Raw genomic sequence first — 18,828 nt, forward strand, 5'->3', positions numbered from 1 at the left:
TGTGTAGATGTTTTGCATTTCATCATTTGAGTGAATTATCCTGAATTTTGTGACATGTAATTATCCCCCAGTTTATGTAAATCCTAATTTCAAGTCACATCGTTATGCAGCCCCCATTCTTACTCGTGTCACAATTTTATTCAAATCACCCCATAATCTGAAGTAAGGGACTTTTTTTTGTCATATGACCTATTTACACATGGTCTGGAAAGATTCTCCCTTACTCAAGAGCCTACATCTGTTTGTCATCATCTGACTGCCAGTTTGTGGGACTTGAAATATCAGTCTGCCATGTGATCTGTCAGTTTTAGGATTTACCATCTCCAACAATCTGTAAACCAAGCTATGGTGTTAGCTTGTCTGACTTGCTAATTGTAGTTCTGTAATACAGCCCTGCACCAAGTGAGCCAAGAGAAGCCTCAGCTTTACGTCTGACCCATAGATCTCAGACTTGCCAGTCTGCGCAATCACATGAGCCATTTCCTTGAGGTAAATCAATCTCTCTCTCTCTCTCTCTCTCTAGTTATCTATATCATATTGATATCTATACACGAGAGATTTCAAAAAGTTCATATAACAAGAGAATTAAAAGATAAGGAAAAATTCCCCCTGAACGCCTCTTTCACATCATCACATGAAATTAACCTAACTGTGACTGAAGGGTCTTTGTCTGATGTGTGTCGGGATGGACAGTTGCTGAATGTTTCCAGGACCCAATCCCATGACCTATTTCCGTTTCTAGATATAAAACTAAACATAAACCCAGGGAGTCACAAAAAGGTGAAATCTCCCCTGGAGATTTAGTACACACCAAAAAAAATAGGTTGAATTTTTTAATCTACACAAACAGAAAGCAAGGGAAGTTGTGGAGGATGACTATTAAGGGTGTAGACTGATAGTATAAGGAACATAAAAGATACATTTCAGTTTTCATTTGTTGTGTTCTTAACTTTTTCTTGTGAATTGGGTTAAGGTTTACAAAACAGAGCAGTTACTTGTTGCATGACATTGGTTGAAATCCTCATAATGTAATATAACTTATATCCCTCCCTGTGTTTCCTGTTCCATTCCTACTTTTTCCTTAACCAATCTGAACTTTGTCTTTGACTAAATGCTCCCTTTTGATCACAACTGGTTGATTTTTCTAAGGTGTACACCCCCCCATCCCCTAATGCTATTGGTCCCCTATTATTTAGCTGATAATTGAGCCATGGAGCTAAATTCATTTCCAGACCCGAAGGGTGACTAAGACCCCCAGTATTGGGAGTAATCCTGATCTTTTTCATAGTTTGAGTTTTGCTCCACCTTTTCCCCCATCTGCCCAAGACTTTCAGAGACGTTGTCAGTGGTAGTCTACCACCATCCAGTTTTTCTGATCTTAAGGTCAGGGACACTGATGTTTTATTGTTCACTAGTCCATGGGATTAAGAGTTCCCAAATGCTTTTAATGTTCTTCATTATTCCTTCCTCTGAACAGGAAAAGAAAAACAATTGAACATATATGGCCTCTCATGAACTCTTATGACCCTAGTTGCTACTCACCATAGTGGATACACAGCATTGTCTTTATGGATTATGGTAGATCAATGGACCTTGGTGTCCTGAGACCATAATCCCAGGGGCCCATTAACCAATTCCCTAAAAATGTTTGGTTATGTCTAAGAAGTTTCATAACTTTTGATGTATTCATGGCCAAAGTAAATATATATATATACATATTTTATCAAATCTATATATTTATGTGTATTCTCCCACTCTCCCTCCCACTCTCATTCAGACTATATATTTATCCATTTCCATCTCTATCATCTATATAATTATCTATGTCATCATGCGTATAATATGCACATACAGAGAGATAGACAAAGAGAGAGAAATTTGCAAAACCCTGGTGTAAGAGAGCAAAAAAAGTAAGAACACGCTCAGCATTATCATAAACTGAAAGAACTAAAGAAAAAATCCAAACCTCAAGTTCACATATTGAAGGATTCTATGAACAAAATATTGAATGATGCAAGAAACATCCAAAGATGATGTAAAAAATACATAGTCACTGTAAAAAACAAAAAGAGCTAGTTGATATCCAACCTTTTGAAGAGGAAGCATATGAGCAAAAAGTAATGGTACTGAGGAAGAACTCCAAGCTGAATTGAAGGTGCAAAGAACAAGGCTTCACGAATTGACCGAGCACCAACGGATTCAAGCAGCTGATGAAGTTCTCACTCATCTCGCCCAAGACATTCCTAGGACAGCTAGTTGACTCACTGACTGGAAGAGGCCCGTACCTGGTCTCATTCCCAAGAAAGGGAGCCTAACAAAGGGAGCTGAAATATCATTAATATCACATGCAAATAAAGTTTTGCTGAAAATGATTCATCAACTATTGCAGTAGTACATAGACAAGGAGCTCCCAGAAATTCAGGTTAGAGGTGTCAAGAAGACTTGACACAAGATAGCCTTACTGATATCGGCCGAGTCTCAATTGAAATCAGAGAATGCCAGAAAGATGTTTGTTTGTGCTTTATTGGCGATACGGAGGCCTCAGGCCATGTGGATAGTAACAGACATTGAGAAGAATGGGAATTCCATAATGCTTCGTTGTGTCCGTGTGGTATCCGTACATAGATCAAGATGGAGCTGTCTAAACATGAAAAGGGAATAACTGCATGGTGTGAACTCCAGAAAGCTGTGTTTCAGCGTTGTGTTCTTTCATCACACATGTTCAATCTGTATGCGACTAATCCAAGGAGCTGGACTCCATGAAGGAGAACATAATATCAGGATTAGGGAAAAGCTTATTAGCAACCTACAATATGCAGATGACACAGCCTTGCTTACTGAAAGCATGAAGGACTTGAAGCATTTGATGATGAAGATCAGGACGACAGCATGCAGTATTAATCACAACTGAGTGTGAAAAATGAAAATAAACATCAATTGAACTAACACCCAGCATCAGGATAAAAAGAGAACTGTTTGTCAAGAATTTCGTTTTGCGTGGATCCTCAGTCAATGCTCATGGAAGCAGCGGTAACGAAATAAATGGTGTCACTATGGAAACTCAGGTGCCTGACCGCAGTGATGCTATTGTTATTAGGCTCATCTGCATGTGGAAATTGTGCCCTGAATAAGGATGACCACAGATCGGATGCATTTGAATTATGGTGATGGCAAAGAATATGGACAGTTCTGCCAGTAGAGCAAACAAATGTGTCCTAGAAGAAGCCCAGCCTGGATGCTCCTTGGAACCCATGATGATGAGCCTTTCTCACAGGTACTTCATCGGGCAGGTTATCAGGAGAGACTCATCCCTGGAACAGGACATGATGTTTGGTAAAGTTAAGGGTTATTGAAAAAGAGGAAGATCATCAAGGAGATGGTTTGACACATGGCTCCAAAACTGGGATCAGATTTAACAACAATTGTGAGTATGGTGCAAGCTTGCGCACTGCTTCCTTCTGTTGTGGATAGGGTCACCATGAGTCAGGACTGGCTCAGAGGCACTGAACAGTAACATTGTAAACGTATTATTGTCTTCTAATTTCCTTTTTGGAAGTCTCTTTGTGAATGTAAAATATCTGATTTAAAAAAAAATTTTTTATGCTAGTCTTATACTTTTCCCTCTGGTGGATACTTCAGTTGGTTCCAGCAATTTTCTTCCTCACTCTGATTTTATAGGTATAGGATCATATTACCTGAAAATAGAGATACTTCCACTTCTTTTTTGCCAACTGTTATTGTTAGGTGCCAACTCATAGCGACCCTATATACAACAGAACTAACTATTCCCAAGCCCAATGCCACAGCCACTCTGTCAATCTATCTTATTCAGGGCCACCTTCTTTTTTGGCTGGCCTTCTACTTTACCAAACATGATGTCCTTCCCTGGGATCAAATCTCTCCTGACAACATGACCAAAGTACACTAGACAAAATCTCACCGTCCTTGCTTCTAAAAGCATTCTGGCTATACTTAGTCCCAGACAGATTTGTCAGTCCTTTTGGCAGGCCATGATACTTTCAACATTCTTCCCATGCACCATAATTGAAATGAATCAATCTTCTCAGTCTGCCTTATTCAATGTCCAGTTTCACATGCATATGAAGTGACTGAAAATATCATTGCTTCCAGAAGGCACGCCTTAGACCCCAAAGTAACATTCTTGTTTTTCAACACTTTAAAGAGGTCTTGTGCAGCAGATTTACCCAATGCAGTGGGTCATTTGATCTCTTGACTGCTGCTAATATGAGCATTGATTGTGGATCCAAGCAAGATAAAATCCTTGACAACTTCAATCTTTTCTCCATTTATCAAAATACCAACTATTTTTCCAGACTCACTGCCATCCAGTCATAGAGACCCTATAGGGCAGGATAGAACTTTAAATCTATGGGAGTAGAAAGCCTCACGTTTCTCCCAAAGAATTAGCTGGTGATTTTGAGCTGATGACCTTGCAGTTAGCAGGTCAACATGTAACCATTTTATATTGAGCTGTAGTCCATAGTAAAGGATGAAATCTATGATTTTCATCAACTTGGCTTCAAGTCCTCCTCACTTTCAGCATGTAGGTTGTGTCCTCTGTGTATTGCAAGTTGTTAATATACCTTCTCCATCTTGGTGCTGCATGATTATTTGCTCTGCATGTGGACTGAATAAGTATGATGAGAGTATACACCCTCATAAACACCTTTCCTGAAACAATACACCTTTAAACCATACAATATCCTTTAGTTCTGTTCCCACAACTACCTCTTGATCCATGTACAAGTTCTGCATGAGTTCAATCGAGTCTCATGGAGGTCTGCTCATCTCAAGGCTGTCCATAGGGTGTTATCACCCCCACAGTCAAGCACCCTCACACAACCCGAGAGCAGCTAATGGAAGGGTTGATGAAGCCAAAGTGCTGAGCAGAAAATTTCAAAGGGAATCGGGAGAAAGCCAAGTAAAACGTTGTAATGAACTGTGAAAAGACCTGGAGCTAGAAAACCAAAAAAGGAAGAACACACTCAGCTTATCTTAAACGGAAAGAACTCAAGAAAACAATTCAAACCCGAGTTGCAGTGCAATATTGAATGCTTCAATGGGCGGCATGTTGAATAATGCAGGAAGCATCAAAAGAAGTGGGAAAGAAGACACAGAGTTGCTGGACCAAAATTAACTAGTGGACATTTCACCATTTCAGGAGGTAGCATATGAGCAAGAGCCCATAGAGCTAAAGGAAGCAGCTCAAGCCCTGGTGATGTAGCGGTTCCACATCGGACTGCTGGGAGGCATCAGTGCTTCCAAGGTAGCAAGAGGAGACCTCCCAGTCTCATAAGGTGACAATCTCAGAAATCCTCAGGGCAGGTTCTACCCTGTCCTGTGGGTGTCAAGGAGTTGGAATGCACTCAACAGCAGTGAGTCTGGATTTGTCTGTTTATTTGTTAAGGATGGCATTTTTTCTTTTCTTGCCTTTTAGCTCTGGTTAAGGTTTCCAGTAAAACTTTGGAGGACAAATTAAGAAACAGCAGCTTCACATTTTGATACTTTTTAATAAATGCTTCTATGTTTCCATAACAGTGTTTTTGTTGTTGTTGTTGTTGTTGTTTTTTAACTAAGCCACGGAAACCAAGGGGGCTTCAAAGAGTTCATGGAAAAATTCCAGTTTCCTTAAATTTACTTTTTTTTGTTTTCCTCCCTTCCCCCTAAATTTACTTGTTACATGAACTATTTGTAGCCCACTTGTGTGTGTGTTTCTGTTGTGTGTGTATTCTCACTGTGTTGCACCTCTAGAGAATCTAATCTAAGACAGAAATCATTGTGTGACCAGCGTAAGATTATATAAATAAGAGCTAAGAAAATCATTTACCCATAGCTTTGAGACTGCAGAACGTCAGCAGCCACCCCATAGCAAGCTGTACCTGTTCAGGACCCTCCCGTTACTTCCAGCGCATAGTGACCGTGTGCGCAACAGAATGAAACTATGCTGGTCTAGAATCAAAGCTGCAGCAAGCAACGACTTGTGGTCATGACAGTCTTCCTGCTCTAAAATGGATTCATCCCTAGGTACACTGTGGCTGCACTTTTAATTGTTACTATTTTCTAGCCTACTATTTAAATGCAAAGCATTTAAAGCGAACCAACCCAAAACTGAGTCAGTTCTAATATTGGGATTCTCAGGATAGACTCAAAGTTGTATGTCAAAATCTCTGGTTTGTACTTAACTACTCACGTAAAGGCTGAGATCACAGGAGAAAAATCAGGTGATTTGCTTCTGTAAAGATGAACCGCTAAGAAAGCTCAGAGTTTTATTCTGTAATGCCTGGAGTTGATAGGAGTTAGAATCAACATGACAGCACTTGGTCTGTCTTTTTTATTATTCTACACACTTGTTATAAGTAACCAATTTATAGTAAAGGAATAAAGTAACATGCTACATTGGAGAAATCTGCAGCTCAAGACCTATTTAAGGTGTCACTTTTAGGACGAACGTGCACCTGACGCAAGCCGTGGTATTTTCAATCACCTGGACAATGAATCAGAAAAACCACAGAAGGATTAATAAATTTGAAGTATGATGTTAGCAGAGAACGTAGACTGCACCATGGGCTTGTTAGGGAGCACAACAGGAACCGGGGGTTGTTCTTCTACATGCCAAGGCCTCCCTCCCTCCTACTGGAAGTTGGAAGCCAATAAAGGCTAAAGGGCATGCCAATGCGCCAATTTAGGCTCTTGAGCCAGGTGGGCAGTACATGTAGGTGGGCAGTACACCTGGATAGGCTCGAACTAGGCCAGGTGAGCTTAATTCAGCCCATGGGGACAACCAGTCAGCTACACCTCCCAGCAGAAAGCCCACAAAAGCCAGAACCTGGAGACCACCACCCTCTTTCTCCAGCTGCTCCTTGGCCTTGCACTTAGCTGTGCCACCTCTCTCTCTCTCTCTCTCTCTCTCTCTCATACTCTCTGGCCTCAGGCCACCATGTGTGGGTATGCAGTTCTAAGAGGGTGCCTGTGTTCAGTTAACTGCAAAGACTGCAATTTCTTCTATCCGTTATAAAAACCCACTTGGATCACAAACCAGGTTTCAGGGTAATTTCTTTCTAGTGCAAAGCCAAGGACCAAGGTATTTCCCACCTGAGAAATCTAACAGACCGACAGAAGAATGAAGAAATCTGTTTGGAAGATCGACAGCAAGAATGCATCCAGGAAGCGAGGATGGTGAAAGTGTCCCGTGTACCCCGGGCATGTTATCAGGAGAGCTCAGTCCCAGGACAAGGACCTAATTCTTGGTAAGGTGCAAAGTCAGGCAACAAGAGGAAGAAGATTATTGACACAGGGGCTGCAACAATGGACTCAAACATTAACACTGTGAGGACGGTGCTAGACCGGGCAGTGTTTCATTCTGCTATACAAACGGTCACTACGGGGTCAGAACTGACTAGATAGCACCAAACGACAGCAGCAAATTCAATTTTTATTCTCCAATTTTGTTGTGTGAAAAGAATATAAGGAGGATAGGCAATAAATTATTAATCGAGGCAAAGTTGCATAGTTAGATCGAGAACACATTATTTTATAGAATCCTCCTTTACTGGACATCTAATAATTACCAAAGACGAAACTAGACACAGGATGGCTCCAATAGCCAAGCATTCAACTACTTACTTAGAAATGGATGATTCAAAACCACTTAGACAATCCCTGGAAAATAAGGCCGCGGCCCATTTCAGCGAGAGGCCACAGACTGGAAAAGGGCAGCCACGCTGTGAAACAGGGACTCATTGCCAACTGGTTTGGTTTGGGGCTTTGTATGCCAGGTCTATGGAGGGGAGAAAAGGAGCCACTTTCAGCATGTGAATGGTTGCCTTTGTATGTGTCTTACCTCTCAAGTTCTAAATGTAGTTTGATCATCCATAATTACACACACGTTTCTGGAAGCGAGATCTACTGTTGTGGCTGTTACGTGCGGTGGAGTCAGTCAACGCAGAGTGGCCTCATGTACATCAGAGCCAAACAGTGCCTGGTCCTGTACAGTCCTCACTGTCACAGCCTCTGGGTCACGCCATCTCAGTGAGGGTACTCTTCTTGTGGACTGACCCCTCCCCCAAGTCCGATGTGCTCTTTTAGGCACGCGTCCCTTCTGATTACATGTTCAGAGTATTTGAGATGTATTTGCACCAACTTTGCTTCTAAGGAGCATTCTGATGGGCTGCATATAGCACAGCACAGATTTGGCCTTTCTTAGGGCAGCCCATGATATGTTGAATAATCTTTACCAACAGCATACCTCAAAAGCATCACATTCTCTTGGTTTTCCTATTCATTGTCCCATTTTTGCATACAGATGAGGCATTGAAAAAATACATGGCCTGGGTCAAGCACTCCTTAATCCTTAAAGTGACATTTTTGCTTGTGAACACCCTTAAAGATCTCTTAAAACAGTTATTTTTGCAGCACATTTTCCCAAATGTGGTACATTATTGTTTCTTCAATTCTGCTTCCATCGGTGTTGGTTGTGGGTTCAAGGAAAATGAAATTCTAGACAAAGTCATTATTTTATTTGCTTGTAATATTATTTGCTAATTGGTGCAGCTGTGAAGACATTTTCTTTATGTTTAAATGTAACCAATATTAGAGTTTAGTCTTTGCTCTTATCAAACTGCTTCAAGTCCTCTTCACTTTCAGTATGTAAGATTGTGTGTTCTACACATTATAGGTTGTTAATTAATCTTCCTACAATCCTGGTATGGCCTTCTTCTTCATACAGTTTGCTCATCCTAGAGATGGAATGAACAGGGTTAAAGTCTACAACCCCCAACCTGTAACTTTCCTGATTTTGAATCCTGCAGTATCTTCATTTCAGGTTCAACAAGAGACTGCCTTTTGGGCTGAGTCTGGGCACAATGTAGTCCTCTGGAACTTCCATTATTTTCAATGTTATTTACAACTTGTTAGGATGCACGCACCTGCACATAGTCATTAACACATAGATAAACATCCTTCTAATCTTTCTTTTTTCAGCCAAGATCCATCCGCCATCAGCTCTAGACCTCCTTCTACAGCCTCTTCGGAATCTGACTTAAATTTCTCACAGTTCCCTGTCGATCTTCTGCTGGAAACATTTAAAAATTATTTTCAGCCACATTTATTTGTATGTCACATTAGTACTGCTTGATAATCTCCACACGCTTTCCTCCCTTCATAAAGGGCACACATATGAACTTCTTTCTATTGGTTGACTAGGTACCTGCATGCTAAATTTCTTGGCATAGATGATAGACGGCTTCCAATACTCCATCCATTTTTTAAAATGTTACAATTCCTGGAGCCTTTATTATTAAGCCAATTTCTTCAGTACAGTTTTGACTTCTTCCTTTAACATAATTGGTTCTCAATCATTTGCTGAAATGGTTAAAAGCCAACCCATGGCTTTTGGTATAGTGACCCTGTGCATGCATTCTTCCATTTTCTTTGGCTGCATCCTGCACTGCTCATAGTGTGCCTACAGAATGCTTCAATGTTATGCCTGCTCAAGACTTGAATGTGTTCTGAATTGTATCCTCTCAGCTTGAGAAATACTGATTTGTTCTTCCCTTTTGGTTTTATAATTCCAGTTCTTTTCGTTTATTATAACATTTGGTTTTTTCAAGTTGTCCTTTGAAATTTGTTCAGTTTTTGTATCATAATTTCTTCTAGTTACTCTCACTAGCCTGTGTCCAAGAGTAAACTTCATCATCTGATATCCATTTTGGTGTTTTCTTGCTTTCCTTATTTAAAAGATATTTTGATTTTTTAATGCATGGTTTTCCCCCCGTTTTTATTATGATTTAGATGGAGTTTTTTTTAGATGGAGTTATTTTTCAGATAAACAATTTTGTATTCAACAGTTTAAAGTACTTATCAACTCCCCGAATAACCTACCGTACCCTCTTCCTTTGATTTCTCTTCAACTTCTTGAGGAATATTATCTTCCCTATCATCCAAGTTAATGCCTGTCACCCTTTTGCTTCATCTTCCCTCCCTTTCACTCATCCCCAGTTGGTAATCATCAAAGACTAGTCTCTTTGGTATGTGAAGTAGTTAGTTTATTGTGCCAACTTGGCCGATAAACACATGTGGGGTTAATTGAAGGGTGGAGGGATAAATGGCTCAGTGAGCCTCACCTTGCTAGTTCTTGGGTCTCTTGTTTTGTGATGGTCGGACCAGGGTGCAGCTGCCTTAGCCAGTTCCCTGCTTCAGCTGGCAAGGCTCACTTCCTGCAAGACATCACTGAGGAGAAGCCACATGGACCTACCCCGATGCAGCCCTGGGTGCTGGAGCACCCATCTGGAGACCGTTGCCAGCACTGAGATGCTTACACATTCACTGACATGGCTTTCCTCCTGCAGTTGGTGTCATATGATGAGGTCCCCCAGGAGAGGTAAAGAGCACTATCAGAGGGATGAGGGATACTGATGGAAACAAGTTGGGGGAGGAGAAAGGGAGCAATCATGTCTGGGGGAACACAATGCATGTATATTGATAGGAAAAGTGGAAGGACCAACCTCCAGTTGGAGGAAAGAATGACTGCAAATGTTTTTGGGGCCCCTAGGTGGGGAGTATCCCTGGTGGTATGCACCAAATGGGCTATACTGACTCACGTTCTGGGTGCATCCTGGAGACTCAGGCGGGTGCCGTGGAATGCTGGGGCATTGAATTCTGGGTGTCTAAGGGGCATGGCATGCTCCAGAAGCTGCAGCAGTGAGACCCGCTGTGGAAACTCCACTGTGTGAACTGAAATCTATCTCAGACACATGGGTCACCTGAGCACTTAAGTCGGGAGATGTCTGAGGGAGAGAAAGACAGCTGTAGCAATGTTACTGAACTGCTGGCAGGCAGCAAACATGGTCTTGCTACATCAAGGCCCAATGTACTGTTTCAAGATATGTATTACTCAGCGAAACTTGTGACTGACATTCTCAGTGATTATAATAGTAAACTTCTGTTGAAAATTAGCCCCCATTGTTTGTGTAAATTGCATCCAAGCATGAAAGGATTGATTCTGTATAAGTGAATAATTCAAGCACTGTGATATAGATTTGGCCCAATATCCCTCTCTCAACAGGGCTTTAAAAAAATAAGTACCAGTGGCTAATCAAAGACAGTATTAATGGAAGATTATTATGTCCCAGGAGAATGATTGATCAGACCCTCAACCATAAATTAACAAGGAAATTTTGAATGGGATGCAAAAGCAGATGAAAACAATAACAACAAAAAACATAGATCCAGGAATGGGCTTTGGGCTCGCACTAAATTCTAGCTTGAACTTAAGAACAATGAGTTCTTACATCATGGCCCTGCTCAATACTTGCCCTCAGGAAAAGAACCCAGAAGATATGGGTGTTAGAGCAAAATGTGGTGAAGAAAGTAAATGGTGCCCAGCTATCAGATAAAATAGCATCTGGGGTCTTAAAGTGTTGTCTCCAAAGAAGTAGCTATCTAAGTGAGATGTCATCTAAGTGCACATGGAAGAAGCGCACAAACATCAGTGACTGGAAGATTGTAAATCATATAATCTGAAGTTGAAGGAGGGATTAGTTTCAGAGCCTAAATTGTGAGAATCTGGTTTGCAGAAGGCGATGGATGTCAATGGCAACCAAAGATTCATTTGTGGGAGCTCCATAGGAAATATGCCTCCAGCGATCTCCCTTTACCCATAATTGAGGGCTGGGAGGAAAGTGGTCACTAAACAGAGTGCACTGGAGAGATGAGTATAGGAGATCAAAGAGATAAACCAGACTTGAACAGTTAAAACCTTGTCAGTTGATCCCCACTCTGATGCGTGCTGGACCTGATCTGGTATTCAACATTTTCCATATTTTTTTGTTCATATTAAGGTTTATCTCAGATGTGTTATGTCATTGGGGGTCACCCTCTTGAAGTTAGTTATATGTTTTTCTGATTTTCAGTCTATGAAACCCATGATTGATGAACCTATAGGGACAGCAAGTAGAATAAGAGTTTTTTGTTTGTTTGTTTTGGCGGGGAGGGGGTGCGTGTAAATTGGGTGTGTGTGTGTGGGTGGGTGGCTAAAAGGGAGGCAATGCCAAGGAGTCCAGGAAGGAAAGGGATGTTGGGAGACTGATTGTGGTAACAATTGTACAATACTGATTGATGTGTTTGAACTGTGGAATGATATGATATATGTATTAACTCTCAATTAAAATAAATAAATTTCTCTAAAAAATAAAAAAGTCACACAGTAGACACAAAGACAAGTTAAAAATTAAAAACTGGATGAAAACCATATCAAGCAAGCAGCATCCAAAAGAGAGCTAGAATAGCACTATTAATTTCAGGCAAAACAGGCTTTTAAGTTAAAACCCATCATAAGAGACAAAGAAGGGCATTGCTTCATGATTAAAAGGCCCATCAATCAGGAAGACATAACAATAATAAACATGTGTACACTCAATGCCTGGACTCTGAAATATATAAACCCACCTCAAAGAGAGCTGACGAGAAATAGGCAGTTCTACAGTAACAGTGGGAGACGTCAACACAGGAGTTCCAATAACAGATCATACATAGAGAGCGCACAGCCCCGCACTGACCTCACCACCTAGCCTAGCAGGTGACCACGTCACTTAGTCCTGCCAACAAGGACATCCACAAAGACAACACACACTCTAAACATCCTGTTGGTCACAGTGGAACCTTGACTCCTATGCACTTAAGTTGCACTTCCCTTGTGCCTTGAGGGGGCTTCCTGCTTGTCCAGGGAGTGGGGACAGATCTGCCCCTGGAAGTCCAGAGAACTTCTCTGCACCATGGCTGAAGCTGCGCCTTCTCCATTGAGGCCTGTAGTCTATTCAGGGACCTCTTCCAGGTGTTTCTTGCCTGTGTATCTCCCTGAGGACCATCATTTTGAGTTCTCCTCACATCTTATAATTACTCTCCATTCCTTTCTTGATAATTTCTTAAATAAAGTTTGCCCTGTTAAAAAAAATGTTTGTAAAAAAATCCACTGAGTGGGAAAACATTTTTGACACTGACACAATGGACAAGGGACTAATATCTGAAATCTGCAGAAATCTGCAGATAAATCATCACATTTAAAACATGGGTAAAGGAGGTGAAGAGACAGTTCACTGAAAAATATGGCATGCACATGGCTAAAAAACATGGAAAAGTTCTCCTGGTCATTACACATGTGGGAGATCAAATCAAAGCAATGATGAGATACTGCCTTTTACCAACAATGACAGTCAAATTGAAAAAAAAATCAGAAAACAACAAATGGTGGAGAGGGCCACTTTTCTTTGGAATGGGTGCAAACATGGGTCTCTTCCAGTCAGTTGGTTAAGTAGTTCCAAGTTTCTTGGAAGAGATTTGTGAGTACTTTCAGTGCTTCATTCGCTTGTGGAAACATCAGTGGGTATTCCGTGAATTCCTGGAATCTTGCTTTTGGCTAATGGTTTTGGTGCAGCTTGCACTTCCTCCTTCAGTACCACTGGTTCTTGATCATACGAGGGGGAACCCCCAGAACAGGGAAAAAGCTCTGCTGGGCGGAGCTTTCATAGTACTCACCCCCTACCCCCACCCCTCACCCTCCACACACAAGCATCCAGCAACTCATTCTGAGCGAGTGCCCCCAATGGCACTGGCTGGAAAGATTGTCTATGGTCACAGTGAATTTTTTTGTAAAAGCAGTTTCACTGGAACCTGTTTTCTTTGATAGCCGATTTAAAAGAACAGCATGTGGCTGTGAAATTTTGTTTCCTGTTCGAGAAATATGCCACATAAACTGTTATGATGTTGAACGCAGCTTATAAGGACAGCACCAAGAGAAAAACTCAAGTGTGTGAGTGGTTTTCTCATTTCAAAAAAGGTGAAATGTCGATTGATGACAAACCTCATTCTGAATGTCTGTCAACATCCCGAATGGATGAAAATGTCAACAAAATTCATGCACTGGCGTTGGATCACTGAAGAGATGGGGAATTATCTGGACTATCTTGGATCTCGGTGCAGCGGATTTTAATGGAAGATTTGGGAATGAGAAGGGTGGCCTCAACATTTGTGCCTCAGGTTCTGAAAGACCAGGAAAAAGAGCTTCAACTGGAAACTTGTCATGCTTTGAAAGAACAGCTCTGAAGCAACTCAGAATTTTTTCCCAAGGTCATTACTGGTGATGAGACATGGTGATATTCTTAAGACCCTGAAAGCAAACATCAATCAAGCCACTGGAAGACGCCATCGTCACCTCACCCACAAAAAGCTCCTCAAGGGAAATCAAAGATCATGATGCTTGTTTGTTTGTTTTTTTCATGTGTGAGCAGGATAGTGCATGTGGAGATCATTCTACCAGGTCAGATTGCTAATCAAGCTTTCTATTTAGAGGTTCTAAAAAGATAGTGTAATAGTGTGCAACAAAAAAGGCCTGATTTGTGGCAGATGGTGCCCGGGTTTTGCCACCATGACAATGCACCTGCTCATGCAGCCATCTTTGTATGCCAGTTTTTGGTAAAAAAAATCACAAGTCTCTCTTGCCCCCACGCACCTTACTCACCTGATCTGACTCTGTGCAGCATCTTTTTCTTTCTGTGCATGAAGAGGGGTATGAAAGCACAGCCATTTGACTGCATGCAGCAAAAAACGAGGGATGTGCTGTCAGCTACCCAAACTGATGAGCTTGAAAAATGTTTCCAAGAATGGTATCGCAGATTTGGAAAAATGTATTATGGTAAGTGGAGAGTAATTTAAAGGTGATAAGGTTGTTTTGTTAAAAAAAAAGTTTAAATACATAGCTTTGGACAAAATTATTCCAGGTTCTTTTTTTTCATTTTTTGATACCCCATCGTATGCTTCCTATGATTGTCTACCTGGTAGTTTTTTGGGGGTACAGAGACTCTGCATTCTTTCCATCTTTTGATGCTACGTGTCTCATTCAATATTTTGCCTATAGATTCTTTAATTTGTAAGTCAAGGTTTGCTCTTTTTTTTTTAGTTCTTTCAATTTAAAATATGATGAGCATGTTTTTTCTCTGTGTTTTTCTAACGCTAGGTCTCTTTGCATTTTGGTACATTGTTTTACATTGTCTTCTTGAGCTACCTTTTGAAAAGTTCTGTTCAGCTCTAAATATTAATAGCAAATTTTTTATTAAGGGAAAGATTATTACTTATACATCTATTGGGATTCCTAAAATTAAAAAATATATATATTGAAAATGGCAAATTCTGAAGAGGTAGAAAAATGGACTTTTCATTCATTCTTAGAGGTATAAAAATGTTACAAGTTCTTTAAAAGATTAGCATGGGAGTTTTCTTTAATCTTAAAAATGCATTTACCATAAAAGCACAGCAACTCAGTTTTCAAAATTTAACCAAGAGAATTGAATACCTTCTGCAAAAACCAATATGAAAACATTTCTAAAATTTGACCTATATGACAATATTTCTAGCAGATTTACTTATAATTGCACTAAGCTAGATATAAATAAAAAGCGCCTCACCTAGAGAATGCACAGACCATGGCCCATGAACACTGTGGCGTACTATACAGCAACATAAGAGGATGAATCGTCGTCATCATTTCAATGAAGCTAAATGCATCAAGTTACGTAAAGACGTCAAACTCAAAAAGAATATATTGTACAATGACACTATATTTTATTGTGGAAAAACCCCAAAGGATGGCAACTTCTGGGTACTGCGGCTGAGGCTTGGACTGAACATCAGGAGAAGCTTTGTGGAACTTTGGGTTGATGGCGTCTTCTGTATCTTCTGTCTATTTTGTGGTAATAGATACATGACTTAATTGATTTGTCAAAGGCCACGGAAATATACAACAAGAAGTGAATTTTACTGTATGCAAATTAAAATTAAATAAGTACAAATTGGGCCAAAAGGAATAAAGTCTAATTTATTTGGACTATTAATTCTTCTTCATACTCATATTCCAGACAATAGAAGGGGACTTTTGCAATATATCGTGCTCTAAATCTAAGGAACAGACCCGTGGATTTACCACAAACTCACACCTGAACTATTTTAAGTGGATTCATTTTAAATGTTTAATAAGCACTAGAGTTTGAGGAAAAGCAGTTCCGGCTTAATTATTTTTTATGTTATGCCAAACTTTGCTTCCACGTGTGTGTTTTAAGGGCAATTTATTTTCTTAACAAGTTTCTTTTGAAGAGAAAAACTTGCAGTTCCATTAATAGATTTCCTCATTCCTTCAGCTTATTAAACTTGACAGGGAGGAATGACTTGAAATTCAGCTGGCCATGAAGAAAAGAAAAGAAGAAAAAAAAACCCCACCAAGCCACCAACCAAAACACCCAACTAAACCTCTAGGTCAATTCCCACCAGGGGTGGGCTGGCCCTGCATTCCCAATTACAGGCAGAAAATGCTAAGGTGATGTCATGCTCATAAAAGTGGGCCATCATAGTTCAACATAGGTGTTAAAAAGGAATTGAGACAATCAGAGAACTGATAAAACCACATCTGTTACCTGTTAATGTGCACAGCTGTCTGGACAAGTTTGAGGATGCCCAGGGCTCTTTTTCCACCACTCTGCTGTCAGGTTGCTGTGCTGTGGTGGTTTGCATATGCTATACTGCTGGAAGCTATGTACTATCATTTCAAATGCTAGCAGTGTCACCCACGGGGGACAGGTTTTAGCAGAGCTAAGACAGACTGGAAAGAAGGACCTACGGATTTCTCAAAAACACTGGTAAGTGAACACTTTTGAATAGCAGCAGAACATAATCTGATATAATGCTGGCAGATGCGCCTCTCAAGTTGGAAGGCGCTCAAAATCCACCTGCGGAGGTGCTCCCTGATCAACGTCGAGTGACCGGATGCCCTTGGAGAGCACAACTCTAAATGACAAGGAACAGCAGAGAGTACCATGAATGATCAGAACATTTACGAAACACCTACAGATCAGTGTGCTAGGCATTGTTGTTAGGTATTATAGAGCTGGTTCTGAGTAGTAGAAAACCTAGGTACAGCCGACTACACCACTGCCCGGTTTGGCACCATCCTCATGATCATTCCTCGATATAAGCTCATTGCTGCAACCAGTTTTTCAATCTAGCCTGTGGAGGGCCTTCTTTTTGGTTGATGCTCTATTTCCCAAGCTAGATGTCCTTACCAGGAATGACCGGTCCCTCCAGATGAAATATCCAAAATATGTGAAACAAAGGGTGGCCATCATAGCTTATAGGGAGAATTCTGGCTGTACTTCTTCCAAAACAGATTTGTTTATTCTTCTGGCAGTACATGGAATATAAATATTTAATATTCTTCACCAATGCCATATTTCAAATGCATCAAGGCAACAAATGTTCTTTGCTTATTATCCAGCTTTTGCATGTATTTGAAGCTATTGAAATACCATGGCTTCGGTCAGGCACTTTTTCTTTCTTTTTTCCAGGGGAGAGTGCGAACGCAGTCCCCCACTACCACAAATTATGCAGTCGAGGTTCCCACATTTGGGGAAATCGCAGGGGTCAACACACCTGGAGTGCAATGAATGAGCCTCGCCCTGGGAAAACCACCTTCGTGATCACGGTATCTCCCCTGCCAGGTAAGTATGGCTCAGGTACCTTTTACTCTTCAAAGTAACACCTTTGCTTTGTAATACTTAAGAGAGAGATTTTGCCAGTGTAATGTGTCTTTTGATTTCCTGACTGCTACTTCCATAAGTATTTGTTGTGGATCCAAATAAAATAAAATCGTAATAACTTTAATTTTTTTCTCCATTTAACATGATGTTGCTTCCTGGTTCAGTTATGAGTCCTTTTATTGTCTTTATGCTGAGGGATGGTTCATATTGAAGGTGGTAGTCTTTGATGTTCATCAGTAAGTGCGTCACTTTCCGCAAGCAAACTTCTGTCCTCTGCTTATGAGGGCTGTTCATGAGACTTCTTCCAATCCCAACCCTGAGCTCCTCCCCATGCAGCGCAGCTTTTCACTCAGCTGGCAGAAGAATTCAAATCTGACACACTCCTTGACACACCTGACACACAACACAGAAACCCCTTATTTTATCTGAATACTGCCTCTTGCTCTATGTAGAGGTACCACATATGTGTTTTGGTTTCTCATTCTTTGAAATGTTTTCCAGAATTTGTTATGCTCCATACGGTCCAATACCTGTGTATAGACCAAGAAATGCTGGTTAGCATCCATCTGGTATTGTGGGCTGACATCAGAAATCTGCTATTCCACATCCTTTTCTGAAGACAGCTCGGATTTTCCTGTCAACATACTTCCACCACCATTTCTGAGATATTCTCAGTAAAATTTTACTCGTGTGTAACATTCATGGTACACCAATATGACTACCAATAAATCAGTCCATTCTGATTCGTTAATTCACTCAATGTAGGATTTCCAAGATTGTAAATCTTTATGAAAATGATAGTCTCATCTTTCTCCCATAGAAGCTGGTGGGTTTGAACTGCCAACTTCGAGGGGAGCAGTTCAGTGCCAACCCACAGCACCACCAGAACTATAGTGTTGTAAAATTTCCACTTCCTGTTGCATCACTCTCCTGCCACAGATCAGACCTTTTTGGTCACACACTGTTGTGCAATCTTTTTAGAACCGCTAAATAGAAAGCCTGATTAACAGTCTGGCCTGGTGGAATGATCTCCGAATGCACTGCTCCCACCTCATCAAAAACAAATAAGCTTGTTTACAAGCGGCCATCTAGCTCAGAAGCAACAAAGCCCACATGGAACAACATATCAACCTGTGTGATCACGAGGTGTCGAATGGATCACTGAAGACAAATGGGTACATAAGCAAATGTGGCGAAGAAAGCTGATGGTGTCCGGCTATCAAAAAGTATA

General features: G+C 40.8%; 1 non-coding gene across 1 annotated transcript; it reads right to left on the minus strand.

Annotated features, from left to right (window-relative positions):
* Positions 1 to 17,402: 17,402 nt before the first annotated feature.
* LOC115870722 lies at positions 17,403 to 17,566 on the minus strand. Its single transcript, XR_004046862.1, has one exon. It is a non-coding gene; the product is annotated as a U1 spliceosomal RNA (small nuclear RNA).
* Positions 17,567 to 18,828: the final 1,262 nt, after the last annotated feature.

Source organism: Echinops telfairi, unplaced genomic scaffold (genome assembly GCF_000313985.2).
Source record: "Echinops telfairi isolate 266 unplaced genomic scaffold, ASM31398v2 ScPeMD7_2;HRSCAF=8, whole genome shotgun sequence".
Taxonomy (NCBI): Eukaryota; Metazoa; Chordata; class Mammalia; order Afrosoricida; family Tenrecidae; genus Echinops; species Echinops telfairi.